The sequence below is a fragment of the Pseudophryne corroboree genome, chromosome 10, assembly GCF_028390025.1.
Source record: "Pseudophryne corroboree isolate aPseCor3 chromosome 10, aPseCor3.hap2, whole genome shotgun sequence".
Classification (NCBI taxonomy): domain Eukaryota; kingdom Metazoa; phylum Chordata; class Amphibia; order Anura; family Myobatrachidae; genus Pseudophryne; species Pseudophryne corroboree.
Window position 1 is genome coordinate 351,604,556 of NC_086453.1, and position 17,381 is coordinate 351,621,936.

The 17,381-nt window shown below is 37.7% G+C and overlaps 1 long non-coding RNA gene across 1 annotated transcript; it reads left to right on the forward strand.

Moving 5' to 3' along the window:
- The first annotated feature begins 1,513 nt into the window (after positions 1-1,513).
- Positions 1,514-3,240, forward strand: LOC134965624 (uncharacterized). Its single transcript, XR_010188470.1, has 3 exons — positions 1,514-1,608; positions 1,800-1,994; positions 2,099-3,240. It is a non-coding gene; the product is annotated as an uncharacterized LOC134965624 (long non-coding RNA).
- The last annotated feature ends 14,141 nt before the right edge of the window (positions 3,241-17,381 follow it).

A 17,381-nucleotide genomic window follows, 5' to 3' on the forward strand; every position in this document is an offset into this window, starting at 1 on the left:
GCTCCCTAACCTGGACCAGTGCATACAGGTGGCAAGATGGTTGTCACTAGCGGTGTACGGCTCTCTGCTCTCAACCCGGAGCTGTGTACAGGAGCAGCAGGGGCAGCAAGATTTGGCGTGCACGTGCGCCGTATATCCGACGTGCACATTTCACCTGGGCGGCTTCTTAAGGGACTATGTTATTATTATTATTATAAATCTTGTAATAATAATAATAATTATTATTATTATTATTATTGCTCTAATGATTGTGATGTGAGGGGCGTTGATTGTGATGTGTGGGGTATATCTGTATTTGTAAGTTCCATGTCCAATGTATGTTGTATTTAAAACTGCATGCTTTGGAAATACATAGATTTTTACCTGTTTTGGTCATCTGGATGATGATTTGTCTGGAATTATAGCAAAATAAAGAAATTAAAATCATTTTTATTATAACTATTATTATTATTATTATTATTATTATTATTGCTCTAATGATTGTGATGTGAGGGGCATTGATCATGATGTGTGGGGTATATGTGTATTTTTAAGTTCCATGTCCAATGTATGCTGTATTTAAAACTGCATGTTTTGGAAATACATAGTCTTGAGTCTACTTTTGAAGGATTCCTTAGTTGGGGCCGCTCGCACTGTGCGGGAAAGTGTGTTCCATAGAGTCGGAGCCGCATGACTAAAAGCTTGACTTATTATCTGGGTTATTAGATAAATAAAAAATGTTTGTTTTACTGTATGTGTTGTATGACTGGTTTAAAAAGTATTGCACATTGATGCTGTAATAGCGCCATCTAGCGGCGCATTTTGGAAATGCATTTAAATATATATATATATATAATTTAACGGTGATGTATTATTTCATGTAAGTTATTTGAAGGCTTATGCTATACGATGTCTCATATTTTACAAACGCTATTTTAGCGTATCTACAAAAGATATTTTAGCGTATCTACATTTTAATCTATGCATAGTTTAAAAGAACACAGACATTAATCATATCTCATTTTAATTTCTGGTTTAGCAACAGACAATGCAGAACATTATCAACGAAGATAACGCTGAGTACGAAGGTATAGGAATGGTCTACAAGTTGTTCATTTTTATTTATTTTGAAAAGTTTAAATAGTACGAACGTATAGCAATGGTCTACAAGTTGTTAATTTTTATAAGTTTAAATAGTACGAACGTATAGCAATGGACTACAAGTTGTTCATTTTTATTTATTTTTAAAAGTTTAAATAGTACGAACGTATAGCAATGGTCTACAAGTTGTTCATTTTAATTTATTTTTAAAAGTTTAAATAGTACGAACGTATGGCAATGGTCTACAAGTTGTTCATTTTTATTTATTTTTAAAAGTTTAAATAGTACAAACATATAGCAATGGTCTACAAGTTGTTCATTTTTTTATTTTTCAAAGTTTAAATAGTACGAACGTACAACAAGGTGGATACAAAGTTGATAATTAATTTATTAAAAATGTTATTTCTCACAATTAAACAACAGATGCAGCAAACACAAAGAATTGCGATGATGTTGGGGGACATCCATTTGGTTCGGATTACGACATCTTTCCAGACTTCACTATGATGTTGGAATTACCAGCGGCCTGTGAGTAACATGTAACAGCCAAAAATGTTTTATGTTTTAAAATAAATTAAAAATGACGTTAAACGCTTGTAATATTGTGAGGATTTGGTGACACCTGTACACACTTTATGTTCTGAATAATGCATCTTTTTCATGTTATTCTAATTTATACCGCATGTAATAATTATTTTTTTACTTTTTCACGGCTAAAGATTCCACAATAATGGATAACGCGGCGGCTGACAGTATTCTGCGGGACATACTGAATACACCGACACCAAAAATCTTTGATGCTGCCGCAAGTTGTTACGACACAGCTATACAGACTGGCAAAGCGGCTGATGAGCGATCCGTTTGGAAACACGCAAAAGGAAAAAAGAACGCTCAAACACTCGAATATAAAGAAGGTGTGTAATCAAATGTTATTATACAGTATATTGTTATACAGTAACTTAAATGCTGTTTTACATGCATCTGCATTTATAATTATTTTATAATATATGTATTACAGATGACGCTAGAGTGCGATGATATGATCCAACGATACCAAGGGTCAATGATGCAGATGCACAAATCCACAGGCCTAGCACAAGTAAGAAAACAACAATTTGCACAACTGTCGCTGAAACGGAGAACCAACAATTTGCAACGCCGTTGATCGGATATAACCACCTAAAGGAAAATGCTAGGCCATTGGTTATGGGGATGCATCACGGCAGTATCAACCTGAACAAACGCAGACCGACTCGACCAAGATCGACAAAGGTTATAATTCAGCATTTACCGATCTTAAATGATAATTGGCGTATTCCGAAGATGATACACCTCTACAGAGAAGTATCGCATTACAAACTGTATTAAGCGTAAGTAATGAGGGCAATGTAACAGCAAAACACACGTCATTTGACACTGTAGACCGGGACATTGCTGGTAATACAAAGACTGTAAAAGATAAGAGAGCATCACACCTCTCAAGAAGGAAAGTTAAGTAGTTGTCGCAATTCGATGTAATCATAATTCCAGACACACAGGGTTGCTCTGAAACAGAAACACGACACATAGCTGGTATTGATAAGTTATCAAATATTAAAGGACATAAATGTGCAAGAGTTTTTTACCCCCTGTGTAGAGACAATGACACAAGAACAGCAGAATAGTTCTGATTAAATATTAACAGCAGTTGCATAAATTCCTGGTAATACTACAGAGGTTGATTGTGTAACATCAGCGCCCAATATTTTTACCACGGGCGCCGGGGCACACACATCCCCCATTGTGTGTGCCCCAGCTCACGGGGTATCACCTGACCACACATTGCCCGATGTGGTTGCCCCGGCACCGGACATAGTTGATGGAAGTCAAAATACAGAACAAGTAGGTCAAGATGCTGAAATACAATTTTACACGTTGATGGGTTAGATACGGGAAGATGTTGAGAACATGGGTGTAAATTCTGGATATTTGTTAAAACACATTAAAGGTGTGAGCCACAGTGCTAAATGTAAACATGATATTATTAAAGAAGTTGTTGAGACGTATGTGAATGTCATGTCAAAATACATAGATCGGTCATTTAAGACAACTGAATTTATTAAAGCCAACATACATCATTTTGCAGAAATAATTGAAACCAGTCCGTGACTAGGCATGTTAGGCTACGGTTTGAAACGTGTCTTAAATTTAAATTTAAAAAAAAATCCCACGAATTAAACCCTGTGTAACATACAGAATCTCACAGTTATTCTGACATGCAAAGGTGAAACAGGGTGTAACAACATTATCCAGATTGAGAAAGCGAAAACAGCACAGGAAACAGGGGATAGGTGGGGAACAGAGTGCGAGGATTGTAGACTTAGAGCATTCACCATCCCGGGAACATGGGGTAGGCGATGAACAGAGTGCGAGGAATGTAGACTTAGAGCAATTGCCATCCTACGCATTACCGATTGACGAACCACAGCCCGACAATATTGAACGTGCTTCAACCCCCTTATATAACGATGCACATGGGTTTAGTCACCCGGTAATAACGTTGCACATGGGCTTGATTCACCTGGTAATGACGAAGTTCAGCAACATGTATACTTAGAATCGATTAACAGTTATGAGCGACAATGGCCAAATTTCAGAGCCATGGAGTACCACAACCATTATCGGTTTGCTAATTTGGACAGGGTTACATCATTTCTAGAGGGCGTTTGAGCCATTCATATGGCTATACAGGACATGCTTAATGGCTTCCTGGCTGGCGTGGATCCTTCCGACCACATTCAGCTAAGATTGGAGGGCGGCGGTTTTCACAATGCCATCTATTCACATCATAAGCCGTAAGAAACATTAGACACCTCCAGTTTTTTAAATCAGATTACAAACGCGCTTCAAAGTAATGCTGAATTCTTATTAGCCACAGGTTTAAGGTTTGTGATCAGTGTTTTTAGAAACAGGGTGGGCGGAGCTTTGACAGGTAGTGGATTACGACGCCTACTGTGTTGAAAAACACATATGTTATTTGTACTATTTCAAAAACATCGATAAAAACCTGTGTTTGCCCGCTAGCGTCTGTAAACTTCTGGATAAAGGTAACAATGCCAATGACCATGTAATACAAGAGAGAGCGATCCAACTACATAAAGCTTTGAATCTACCACTTGATAAAGCGGTCAGCTTTAGCAACATTGCATTTTTTTTTTAAATTACTTCAAAATGACAGTCATGGTCCTATATTATAGTAATGGAGATTGAAGATTCTATTGTACAGACAGTCGTTACAAAGACAACCTGTTTGTGCTATATCACAATTGCCACTTTTATGGGATACTCGATATCAAAGTGTTTCTTGGTGCCTGAAATTATTGCAGCCATTGTCATAGTGCTTACCATCATAGAAATAATCATGATTGTGTTTTCTTTTGTAAGGCTTGTCACAGATCGGATTGTGTTGACGACGGGGTGACTGTGTTAAGGTGTTAGGTTTGTAGGGTATTTTGTCGATCAAATGACTGTTTAGGGCTACACAAATCTTTAGCTTTTGATCACAAAATATCCTGTCTTGAACATGTATATTGTGACAGGTGCTGTCTCTACCGGTGCACGGAGCATAACTGCTGAGGCCTAAAGTGTCCCATCTGTAAGGTGAATGTTGATGGGTTTTCAAACCATTGTGTTATATACAAACCATCAAGCCAGAAGAACCCACTAAGAAATACATCTTTTATGATTTTGAGTGTATGCAGGAGACGGGGATGCACATACCAAACTACTGTTATGCTCTAACATTAACAGGTGAGAAAGACTGGGAGTTTAAGAGTGTTGCATGTATCAAAGATTTTGTAAAGACGTTCATGAAACCAAAATTTGCACATTACAAATTCATATCCCATAATGCCGGCCTGAATGATGCGTATTTTGTGATGCGACAGCTGATTAAGGAGACATTAAAGCTGCAATTATTATCTAGACGTGGCAACATAATGTGCATCACGGTAAAAGATTTTAAGATAAGGTTTATCGACTCTTTAAATTTTTTACCCATGCGACTTAGCAAGTTACCAAAGGCAATGGGCTTTGATGGTACCAAAGGTTATTTCCTACATTTTTTTTAACACCACGGATAACCAAAATTACATAGGCGCTATGCCCTCAATAGATTATTTTGGTCTACAATACATGATAGAAGAGGAAATAGCTGATTTTACAGATTGGTACAATATGAGTGAACACAAGCCACTTAACTTTCAAAAAGAACTCGTTGGTTTCCATTTGCATGGCTATGAACCGTTGTAAATTTTTACAGGAAAACACACTGGTCCTTGTACTATCACAAAACTCAAAAGCGTTACTCAACGCCTGCCATACAGTGGTTAATGTACATAGAGCACAAAGAAGGTGTGAGTATGACACACTTTACAAGGGGGTGAGAAGAAAGTTGGTAAATACAGCCTGGATGGTTACACCGTGATTAACGGCGTACCCACTGCTTTTGAATTCCAAGGTTGTTTTTATCATGTCTGTGGTGCGTGTTACAATGCCGATGAAGAAAATAAACTGACTAAAACGACCTACAGTCAACTGCACCACAAGATGCAGGTAAATTTGCACTACCTTAAATGATGTGGATTTCAGATACGTTAAATCTGGGGTTGTGAATGGAAGTCTATGCTAGAGTTTGATAAGGGTCTACAGACTTTTCTGAAGGGTAAAGAATTAACTGATCCCTTGAACCACATGATGCTCTTTATGGCGGACGCACAAACGCCATAAAGCTGTATCACAAAACAGATTGTGATGAAAAAATTCACTATTTTGACTTTACCAGCCTGTACCCTTTTGTCAACAAAACCAAAATGTATCATATACAACACCCGCGCATCATTTATAAGGATTTTGGTAATGTCAGAAAGTATTTGGGTTTTGCCATGGTTAAAGTTTACCCTCCTCTTGGGCTTTTCTTTCCGGTTCTGCCAGTTAAAATGGGAGGTAAGTTAATGTTTCCATTAAGTCGCACATGCGCTGAGTCTGGACAGACTGAGCCGTGTGTTCATGATTCAGAAAATCGGGCACTAATCGGTACTAAGTGTACTGTGGAACTAAATTTGGCTGTAGAAATGGGGTACATACAGAGTATGTAAAATCTATGAGGTGTGGCATTTTGATGAGAGATCTGACAATTTGTTTTCTGTTTACATTAAAATGCACCTCAGGGATAAACAAGAGGCATCTTGTTATTCCGATTGGTGTACAGACTCTGTGAAATGCCAAGAGTATATAGATGCCCATAAAAAAAACAAAGGTGTGTCTTTTGTCACTGCATGCTTTGGAAATACATAGATTTTTACCTGTTTTGGTCATCTGGATGATGATTTGTCTGGAATTATAGCAAAATAAAGAAATTAAAATCATTTTTATTATAACTATTATTATTATTATTATTATTATTATTATTGCTCTAATGATTGTGATGTGAGGGGCATTGATCATGATGTGTGGGGTATATGTGTATTTTTAAGTTCCATGTCCAATGTATGCTGTATTTAAAACTGCATGTTTTGGAAATACATAGTCTTGAGTCTACTTTTGAAGGATTCCTTAGTTGGGGCCGCTCGCACTGTGCGGGAAAGTGTGTTCCATAGAGTCGGAGCCGCATGACTAAAAGCTTGACTTATTATCTGGGTTATTAGATAAATAAAAAATGTTTGTTTTACTGTATGTGTTGTATGACTGGTTTAAAAAGTATTGCACATTGATGCTGTAATAGCGCCATCTAGCGGCGCATTTTGGAAATGCATTTAAATATATATATATATATATATATATATAATTTAACGGTGATGTATTATTTCATGTAAGTTATTTGAAGGCTTATGCTATACGATGTCTCATATTTTACAAACGCTATTTTAGCGTATCTACAAAAGATATTTTAGCGTATCTACATTTTAATCTATGCATAGTTTAAAAGAACACAGACATTAATCATATCTCATTTTAATTTCTGGTTTAGCAACAGACAATGCAGAACATTATCAACGAAGATAACGCTGAGTACGAAGGTATAGGAATGGTCTACAAGTTGTTCATTTTTATTTATTTTGAAAAGTTTAAATAGTACGAACGTATAGCAATGGTCTACAAGTTGTTAATTTTTATAAGTTTAAATAGTACGAACGTATAGCAATGGACTACAAGTTGTTCATTTTTATTTATTTTTAAAAGTTTAAATAGTACGAACGTATAGCAATGGTCTACAAGTTGTTCATTTTAATTTATTTTTAAAAGTTTAAATAGTACGAACGTATGGCAATGGTCTACAAGTTGTTCATTTTTATTTATTTTTAAAAGTTTAAATAGTACAAACATATAGCAATGGTCTACAAGTTGTTCATTTTTTTATTTTTCAAAGTTTAAATAGTACGAACGTACAACAAGGTGGATACAAAGTTGATAATTAATTTATTAAAAATGTTATTTCTCACAATTAAACAACAGATGCAGCAAACACAAAGAATTGCGATGATGTTGGGGGACATCCATTTGGTTCGGATTACGACATCTTTCCAGACTTCACTATGATGTTGGAATTAGCAGCGGCCTGTGAGTAACATGTAACAGCCAAAAATGTTTTATGTTTTAAAATAAATTAAAAATAATGACGTTAAACGCTTGTAATATTGTGAGGATTTGGTGACACCTGTACACACTTTATGTTCTGAATAATGCATCTTTTTCATGTTATTCTAATTTATACCGCATGTAATAATTATTTTTTTACTTTTTCACGGCTAAAGATTCCACAATAATGGATAACGCGGCGGCTGACAGTATTCTGCGGGACATACTGAATACACCGACACCAAAAATCTTTGATGCTGCCGCAAGTTGTTACGACACAGCTATACAGACTGGCAAAGCGGCTGATAAGCGATCCGTTTGGAAACACGCAAAAGGAAAAAAGAACGCCCAAACACTCGAATATAAAGAAGGTGTGTAATCAAATGTTATTATACAGTATATTGTTATACAGTAACTTAAATGCTGTTTTACATGCATCTGCATTTATAATTATTTTATAATATATGTATTACAGATGACGCTAGAGTGCGATGATATGATCCAACGATACCAAGGGTCAATGATGCAGATGCGCAAATCCACAGGCCTAGCACAAGTAAGAAAACAACAATTTGCACAACTGTCGCTGAAACGGAGAACCAACAATTTGCAACGCCGTTGATCGGATATAACCACCTAAAGGAAAATGCTAGGCCATTGGTTATGGGGATGCATCACGGCAGTATCAACCTGAACAAACGCAGACCGACTCGACCAAGATCGACAAAGGTTATAATTCAGCATTTACCGATCTTAAATGATAATTGGCGTATTCCGAAGATGATACACCTCTACAGAGAAGTATCGCATTACAAACTGTATTAAGCGTAAGTAATGAGGGCAATGTAACAGCAAAACACACGTCATTTGACACTGTAGACCGGGACATTGCTGGTAATACAAAGACTGTAAAAGATAAGAGAGCATCACACCTCTCAAGAAGGAAAGTTAAGTAGTTGTCGCAATTCGATGTAATCATAATTCCAGACACACAGGGTTGCTCTGAAACAGAAACACGACACATAGCTGGTATTGATAAGTTATCAAATATTAAAGGACATAAATGTGCAAGAGTTTTTTACCCCCTGTGTAGAGACAATGACACAAGAACAGCAGAATAGTTCTGATTAAATATTAACAGCAGTTGCATAAATTCCTGGTAATACTACAGAGGTTGATTGTGTAACATCAGCGCCCAATATTTTTACCACGGGCGCCGGGGCACACACATCCCCCATTGTGTGTGCCCCAGCTCACGGGGTATCACCTGACCACACATTGCCCGATGTGGTTGCCCCGGCACCGGACATAGTTGATGGAAGTCAAAATACAGAACAAGTAGGTCAAGATGCTGAAATACAATTTTACACGTTGATGGGTTAGATACGGGAAGATGTTGAGAACATGGGTGTAAATTCTGGATATTTGTTAAAACACATTAAAGGTGTGAGCCACAGTGCTAAATGTAAACATGATATTATTAAAGAAGTTGTTGAGACGTATGTGAATGTCATGTCAAAATACATAGATCGGTCATTTAACACAACTGAATTTATTAAAGCCAACATACATCATTTTGCAGAAATAATTGAAACCAGTCCGTGACTAGGCATGTTAGGCTACGGTTTGAAACGTGTCTTAAATTTAAATTTAAAAAAAAATCCCACGAATTAAACCCTGTGTAACATACAGAATCTCACAGTTATTCTGACATGCAAAGGTGAAACAGGGTGTAACAACATTATCCAGATTGAGAAAGCGAAAACAGCACAGGAAACAGGGGATAGGTGGGGAACAGAGTGCGAGGATTGTAGACTTAGAGCATTCACCATCCCGGGAACATGGGGTAGGCGATGAACAGAGTGCGAGGAATGTAGACTTAGAGCAATTGCCATCCTACGCATTACCGATTGACGAACCACAGCCCGACAATATTGAACGTGCTTCAACCCCCTTATATAACGATGCACATGGGTTTAGTCACCCGGTAATAACGTTGCACATGGGCTTGATTCACCTGGTAATGACGAAGTTCAGCAACATATATACTTAGAATCGATTAACAGTTATGAGCGACAATGGCCAAATTTCAGAGCCATGGAGTACCACAACCATTATCGGTTTGCTAATTTGGACAGGGTTACATCATTTCTAGAGGGCGTTTGAGCCATTCATATGGCTATACAGGACATGCTTAATGGCTTCCTGGCTGGCGTGGATCCTTCCGACCACATTCAGCTAAGATTGGAGGGCGGCGGTTTTCACAATGCCATCTATTCACATCATAAGCCGTAAGAAACATTAGACACCTCCAGTTTTTTAAATCAGATTACAAACGCGCTTCAAAGTAATGCTGAATTCTTATTAGCCACAGGTTTAAGGTTTGTGATCAGTGTTTTTAGAAACAGGGTGGGCGGAGCTTTGACAGGTAGTGGATTACGACGCCTACTGTGTTGAAAAACACATATGTTATTTGTACGATTTCAAAAACATCGATAAAAACCTGTGTTTGCCCGCTAGCGTCTGTAAACTTCTGGATAAAGGTAACAATGCCAATGACCATGTAATACAAGAGAGAGCGATCCAACTACATAAAGCTTTGAATCTACCACTTGATAAAGCGGTCAGCTTTAGCAACATTGCATTTTTTTTAAAATTACTTCAAAATGACAGTCATGGTCCTATATTATAGTAATGGAGATTGAAGATTCTATTGTACAGACAGTCGTTACAAAGACAACCTGTTTGTGCTATATCACAATTGCCACTTTTATGGGATACTCGATATCAAAGTGTTTCTTGGTGCCTGAAATTATTGCAGCCATTGTCATAGTGCTTACCATCATAGAAATAATCATGATTGTGTTTTCTTTTGTAAGGCTTGTCACAGATCGGATTGTGTTGACGACGGGGTGACTGTGTTAAGGTGTTAGGTTTGTAGGGTATTTTGTCGATCAAATGACTGTTTAGGGCTACACAAATCTTTAGCTTTTGATCACAAAATATCCTGTCTTGAACATGTATATTGTGACAGGTGCTGTCTCTACCGGTGCACGGACCATAACTGCTGAGGCCTAAAGTGTCCCATCTGTAAGGTGAATGTTGATGGGTTTTCAAACCATTGTGTTATATACAAACCATCAAGCCAGAAGAACCCACTAAGAAATACATCTTTTATGATTTTGAGTGTATGCAGGAGACGGGGATGCACATACCAAACTACTGTTATGCTCTAACATTAACAGGTGAGAAAGACTGGGAGTTTAAGAGTGTTGCATGTATCAAAGATTTTGTAAAGACGTTCATGAAACCAAAATTTGCACATTACAAATTCATATCCCATAATGCCGGCCTGAATGATGCGTATTTTGTGATGCGACAGCTGATTAAGGAGACATTAAAGCTGCAATTATTATCTAGACGTGGCAACATAATGTGCATCACGGTAAAAGATTTTAAGATAAGGTTTATCGACTCTTTAAATTTTTTACCCATGCGACTTAGCAAGTTACCAAAGGCAATGGGCTTTGATGGTACCAAAGGTTATTTCCTACATTTTTTTTAACACCACGGATAACCAAAATTACATAGGCGCTATGCCCTCAATAGATTATTTTGGTCTACAATACATGATAGAAGAGGAAATAGCTGATTTTACAGATTGGTACAATATGAGTGAACACAAGCCACTTAACTTTCAAAAAGAACTCGTTGGTTTCCATTTGCATGGCTATGAACCGTTGTAAATTTTTACAGGAAAACACACTGGTCCTTGTACTATCACAAAACTCAAAAGCGTTACTCAACGCCTGCCATACAGTGGTTAATGTACATAGAGCACAAAGAAGGTGTGAGTATGACACACTTTACAAGGGGGTGAGAAGAAAGTTGGTAAATACAGCCTGGATGGTTACACCGTGATTAACGGCGTACCCACTGCTTTTGAATTCCAAGGTTGTTTTTATCATGTCTGTGGTGCGTGTTACAATGCCGATGAAGAAAATAAACTGACTAAAACGACCTACAGTCAACTGCACCACAAGATGCAGGTAAATTTGCACTACCTTAAATGATGTGGATTTCAGATACGTTAAATCTGGGGTTGTGAATGGAAGTCTATGCTAGAGTTTGATAAGGGTCTACAGACTTTTCTGAAGGGTAAAGAATTAACTGATCCCTTGAACCACATGATGCTCTTTATGGCGGACGCACAAACGCCATAAAGCTGTATCACAAAACAGATTGTGATGAAAAAATTCACTATTTTGACTTTACCAGCCTGTACCCTTTTGTCAACAAAACCAAAATGTATCATATACAACACCCGCGCATCATTTATAAGGATTTTGGTAATGTCAGAAAGTATTTGGGTTTTGCCATGGTTAAAGTTTACCCTCCTCTTGGGCTTTTCTTTCCGGTTCTGCCAGTTAAAATGGGAGGTAAGTTAATGTTTCCATTAAGTCGCACATGCGCTGAGTCTGGACAGACTGAGCCGTGTGTTCATGATTCAGAAAATCGGGCACTAATCGGTACTAAGTGTACTGTGGAACTAAATTTGGCTGTAGAAATGGGGTACATACAGAGTATGTAAAATCTATGAGGTGTGGCATTTTGATGAGAGATCTGACAATTTGTTTTCTGTTTACATTAAAATGCACCTCAGGGATAAACAAGAGGCATCTTGTTATTCCGATTGGTGTACAGACTCTGTGAAATGCCAAGAGTATATAGATGCCCATAAAAAAAACAAAGGTGTGTCTTTACGGCTTGATCACATAGAAAACAACCCCACCAAAAAAAAAATTTCATAATTGTTTTTAAATTCCTTATGGGGTAAATTTGGCCAACGTAGCAACATGCCCAATCCGTGTCTAGTGACTGACCCCAACAAGCTTTTTGAATACACGTTCTTACCATACTATGAGGTGTCCACTTTGGACTTTGTTGACAATGATACAGTTATGGTAAATTGGAGGTATGCCAAAGACCATTACACCAGGGGTGCAATTTCAAATGTAAATATAGTTATCTTTACAGCGGCTTATGCTCGTGTTGAGTTGTTCAAACTATTGGATAGATTACAAGATAGATGTCTGTATCACGACACAGATTCTGTAATTTTGGTCAGTAGACCTGGTGACTGAAATCTGCCAATGGGTGATTATTTAGGCGAGTTGACTAGCGAACTACCCACAGGAACCCATATAACAGAATTTGTCTCAGCCGGTCCCAAGTCATACGGCTATCAACTAAACAACGGGAAGACCTGTTTAAAAGTTAAAGGTATATGTTCAATGTTGATAATGCACAGCACATTAACTTTGACAGTCTGAAAGATCTGGTTTTAGATTATCCTTTAATCCCCGAAGGTTATGATCAGAAAAAAGTTGTGATCCGTCAACCCGGTGATAATGTCGATTATCTTACAGGAAAGAAAGCTATACCTTATACACACTTAGAATACACTTTACCATGGAGCCGCTGCGGCCGCTAACCTTAGTACATACGCTACATGCTTTATACACTGTATCACTGTACTGACTTTGCGTACAAATGCCGCGCTGGGGGTACAAAGTACACACAGCGCGCGCACACACAGAGATACACTTTAACCCTTTACAGTAATGCAATGCAATGATAAAACACTATAAACCTTAGCAGTAATGCAATGCAATGATAAAACACTTTAAACCTTAGCAGTAATGTAATGCAATGATAAAACACTTTAAACCTTAGCAGGGCAATGAGGACACAACACCAATTGTGATTTTACCGCTGGGTTCCGACACCACAGTGGATTATTGCTGAAAGGGGGTTTACAATACAAATAATACACTACAATATAACAGAGTAAATGGCTACAGTCAATGTACATCCGTGAGTGGACAAGCTTGCGCAACCCGGCCGGTCCCCGGTCATTTGATAGATAACTTTGTGAGTCTTGTGTCAGGCCAGGCTGCAGCAAGCTTTATTTATACAATTCTTCCAAAAGCAATACAATGGATACTGTAATCCCTTTGTCCATTGGACACAGGAATGCACTTTTACAGTACAGGAGAGGTCATAGGTCGATTTGAAAAGGTAGGTGATGTCTTTCCCAACTGCTCTTGTGGGTGGTCTCCTCTGGATTCCCGCCGTATACATAATATACAGTAAATACAGTTTATATCTATATTCTGCTTCTGCACATAACTATCCGCAGGAACATGCGATCTTCCGCATACCAACACCGGAATGTTACCCTTAAAATACCCTACAGCTGGATACCAAACACCACGTTATAACCTTAGTCTGTCCCCTCTTATCCTGTAAAGGTGAATCCTTTGTTCTGGAATCATTTAAACTTGTTACTTTCTGGTGTGGTGCAGGGGGACTATGTGTACATTGTGCACTATTTGGATTAAATATGTAATGTGATTTGATAGCTCTCCATGCGTTCACAAACTCTACCGTAAATACCCATACCACGCGCTGATGCGCGCGTCTGCTGGAGCGACCATACGCAAATTGCGAATATGTGCACACACAGCAGAACAAGTACACGCGCGGAGGCCATCTGTGTGTTGTTTGTACATGATGTGTGTACTGCTGTGTGTACTGCATGTGATGTGTGTACTGCAATATTTTTCGACTTTGACAGTGGTATAGTACGTGTGAAAAAGTACTGGCAGATTGAGACGCGGACTTTGCAAAAGATGCAAAGGTTTGTTTATACTAAACGGGCTCTTACGGACAACTTCACAACACTTCCGTTCAGTTAGTAAGATGGACACCAGATTTCAGCACCCCTTCTCCTGTATTATAGTAGGCCCGTCTAATTCGGGTAAAAGTTATTTTGTGAAAACGCTGTTGCAGCACGTGGCTACACATATGACGCATGTACCTGATAATTTTGTTTGGTTTTACACCTGTTGGCAACCTATATACGACCAACTTCTGCGTGATTTCCCCGGTATGCGTTTTATAGAAGGTTTACCCGAGTCTTTTAGCGATTATCAACTTTTTCCCCCTGATAAGATTAATTTAACAGTGATTGATGATCTGATGGATGCTGCTAGTAATAATTCTGAGGTTGAGAAAGCTTTTACAAAGTATGTACATCATCATAAACTCAGTATCCTGTACCTTGTCCAAAACATATTTTGTCAAGGTAAAAAGTGCAGGACTATACATTTAAACACAAAATATATGGTCCTGTTCAAAATCCCCAGGGATAAAATGCAGGTGGGAATTCTGGCTAGACAAATGTACCCATCGAAATATAATTTTTTCTTGAATCCTATAAATTAGCGACAGAGGTCCCTTATGGGTATTTACTGGTTGATTTAAGAAACAACTCTCTTGACGATTATCGTTTATAAAGCAGCTTATTCCCACCCGACACACCTGTCGCTTTTGTCATTAAGAAGTGCGGTTCTATAAAGCTATAAACATACAACCTTTAGTCATTCGTTGTCATTCTAACAATGGTGAACATGTCGGTATGGATAAAGCATAATTGGGCACTTTTAAAAATGTTAATTACAGCCAGCCCATCCCAAAGAAATGATATTTTATCCAATGCTTCAAACGATTTAGTCATGGCTATTTGTGAGATAGCACTCAACACGCTTAAAGGTAAAATACCGTTGTCACAACGAGAGTTGAACTACCTTAAAAAGAACCGAGAGCTTATAAAATCGCTTTGTAATAAGAAATGTGCCATTGGAAAAAAAGAAGAGGTTGGTGAAACAGTCTGGTGGTTTTATCGGTTTGATGCTTGGTTTTGCTATACCATTAATTACAGGCCTATTGTCTAATCGCTGATGGAGTACACTGAGAAAATGTATCTGGTGATTGAGAATCAGATAGATCGTTTACATAACAAGCCAAACAGCGACGACATATGTAAAGCAGCCACGCACGGTCTAGATGTAGAGATCGTTAAAATACTACAGATTAACAATTTATCAGAATATAAAAAGGCAAAACGATATACAGCATTGTTGCAGAGGTATCTGGTGTTGAGTAAACAGGCTGATAGTGAAATTTCAACTTTAGCTCTTTTATCCCCCATTGCAAATCCTGTTGATGAATCATATAACACGGCACAGCCGGTTGCTACCGGTGCTGTTTATCATGAGATTTTGAGTGGTGTTAATGCTAGTTATAAAAATAACTGTGAAATACTATTGAGTAAAATGACATGCTCTAAACACATCACAGACTGTAACAGTAAAGGGGAGTTTCTGTATAATGTCAGCGCTGCACCAGGATCCAACATGTTAGATTTAATAAGAAGCATCACGCAAAGCCACGGCATGTTGAGTCGTAATACACCGAACGGTTGGTCTGAATTTATGTGGGCTATGCCTGAATTAAATATTCCCTCAACCGTCATTGGCAATGCAGTAAATAGAATGTACCTAAATCACTTAAAAGCGGAGAAGAAGGACGACTCTGATGGTACTTTAACATCGCCCATGTCGCTACAAACCCTTAACAAAAGTTGAAAAAACGTTTTAAGTTCCCTGGGATTAACAACACCGCACGGCTACTTACTACCTAGGAAAAGATCCGTAAATCTATTTCAGGAACCACAGTGGCTGAAACTATAACATATAACTAATTTATACAATTTTTATACACTGTATTTTGTGTGGGTATTTTGCGCCACAATGTTTAACTTGTATTGTGTCAATAATATTTTATGTAATGTTTTAAATGTGTAGTTTTACCATGTTATTAAATGCCTATATTTCTGTAACTATAATTTGCATATACCAATAAAATATACTTATGATTTTTAAAACAGCGTTTTTTTGTTCTTTGTTTCTAATTGACGTACACGGAAGAAACCACAATCACGCGATATAAAGTTTAATAAACAACGTTGTTTATTAGAAAAGAATCATAGATATGATGTGTTGTACATAAAACACTTCAAACACAACGTTGATTACAAGTTACACAAACAATGCAGCATTTTACATAAAATGCTTCACACACAATGTTGTGTGTGAAGCGTTTTATGTACAACGCGTCATAGTTATGATACATTGTACATAAAATGCTTCACAAACAACGTTGGATACAAGTTACACAAGTCTGTATATATCTATCTGCATAATGACTCAGACAATGGCTTCTTGGAAGACGTCTTACAAAATTTAAAAACAAAACAATCATTACGTTTTGTATCAACACTAAAACAGGCCAGTACATCTGCATATTTGTAATTTTTACACATGAAAAATATAAAGTATACGCAATATTGACCGCAAACGGTGCTGTTAAAATTTTGCAACTGTTTATTTTGGTGATAACACTTTTTGAATTCAAGTTTAAAAATTGTATTATAGCCTTTGGGAATAGGGAGCTGTCAGGGGCTAGTCCATAAGAATCAAAAAAGTAACATAGTGTTCCCCCGGGCTGTCCGCTGCAATGCGTATTGATTAAAAACGCGCAGCGGTATTGCAACAGTTTACTAGTCGGTAACATATCGCACAGAAAGGTACCTTTAAAAATGAGTTGCGTCATTGGGTCTGCGTACAGTATGCAGTTTATCTGTAATGTGTTCATCTTGCTGTTGCGTAATGCTATTTGTTAAAATATGCGATAATATTATCAAATAATGCGTATATTATCACATTGACTGTCCGGTCTAACGCTTCAGCAAAGCGGAATTCGGCGCGTAGATTCCCTGT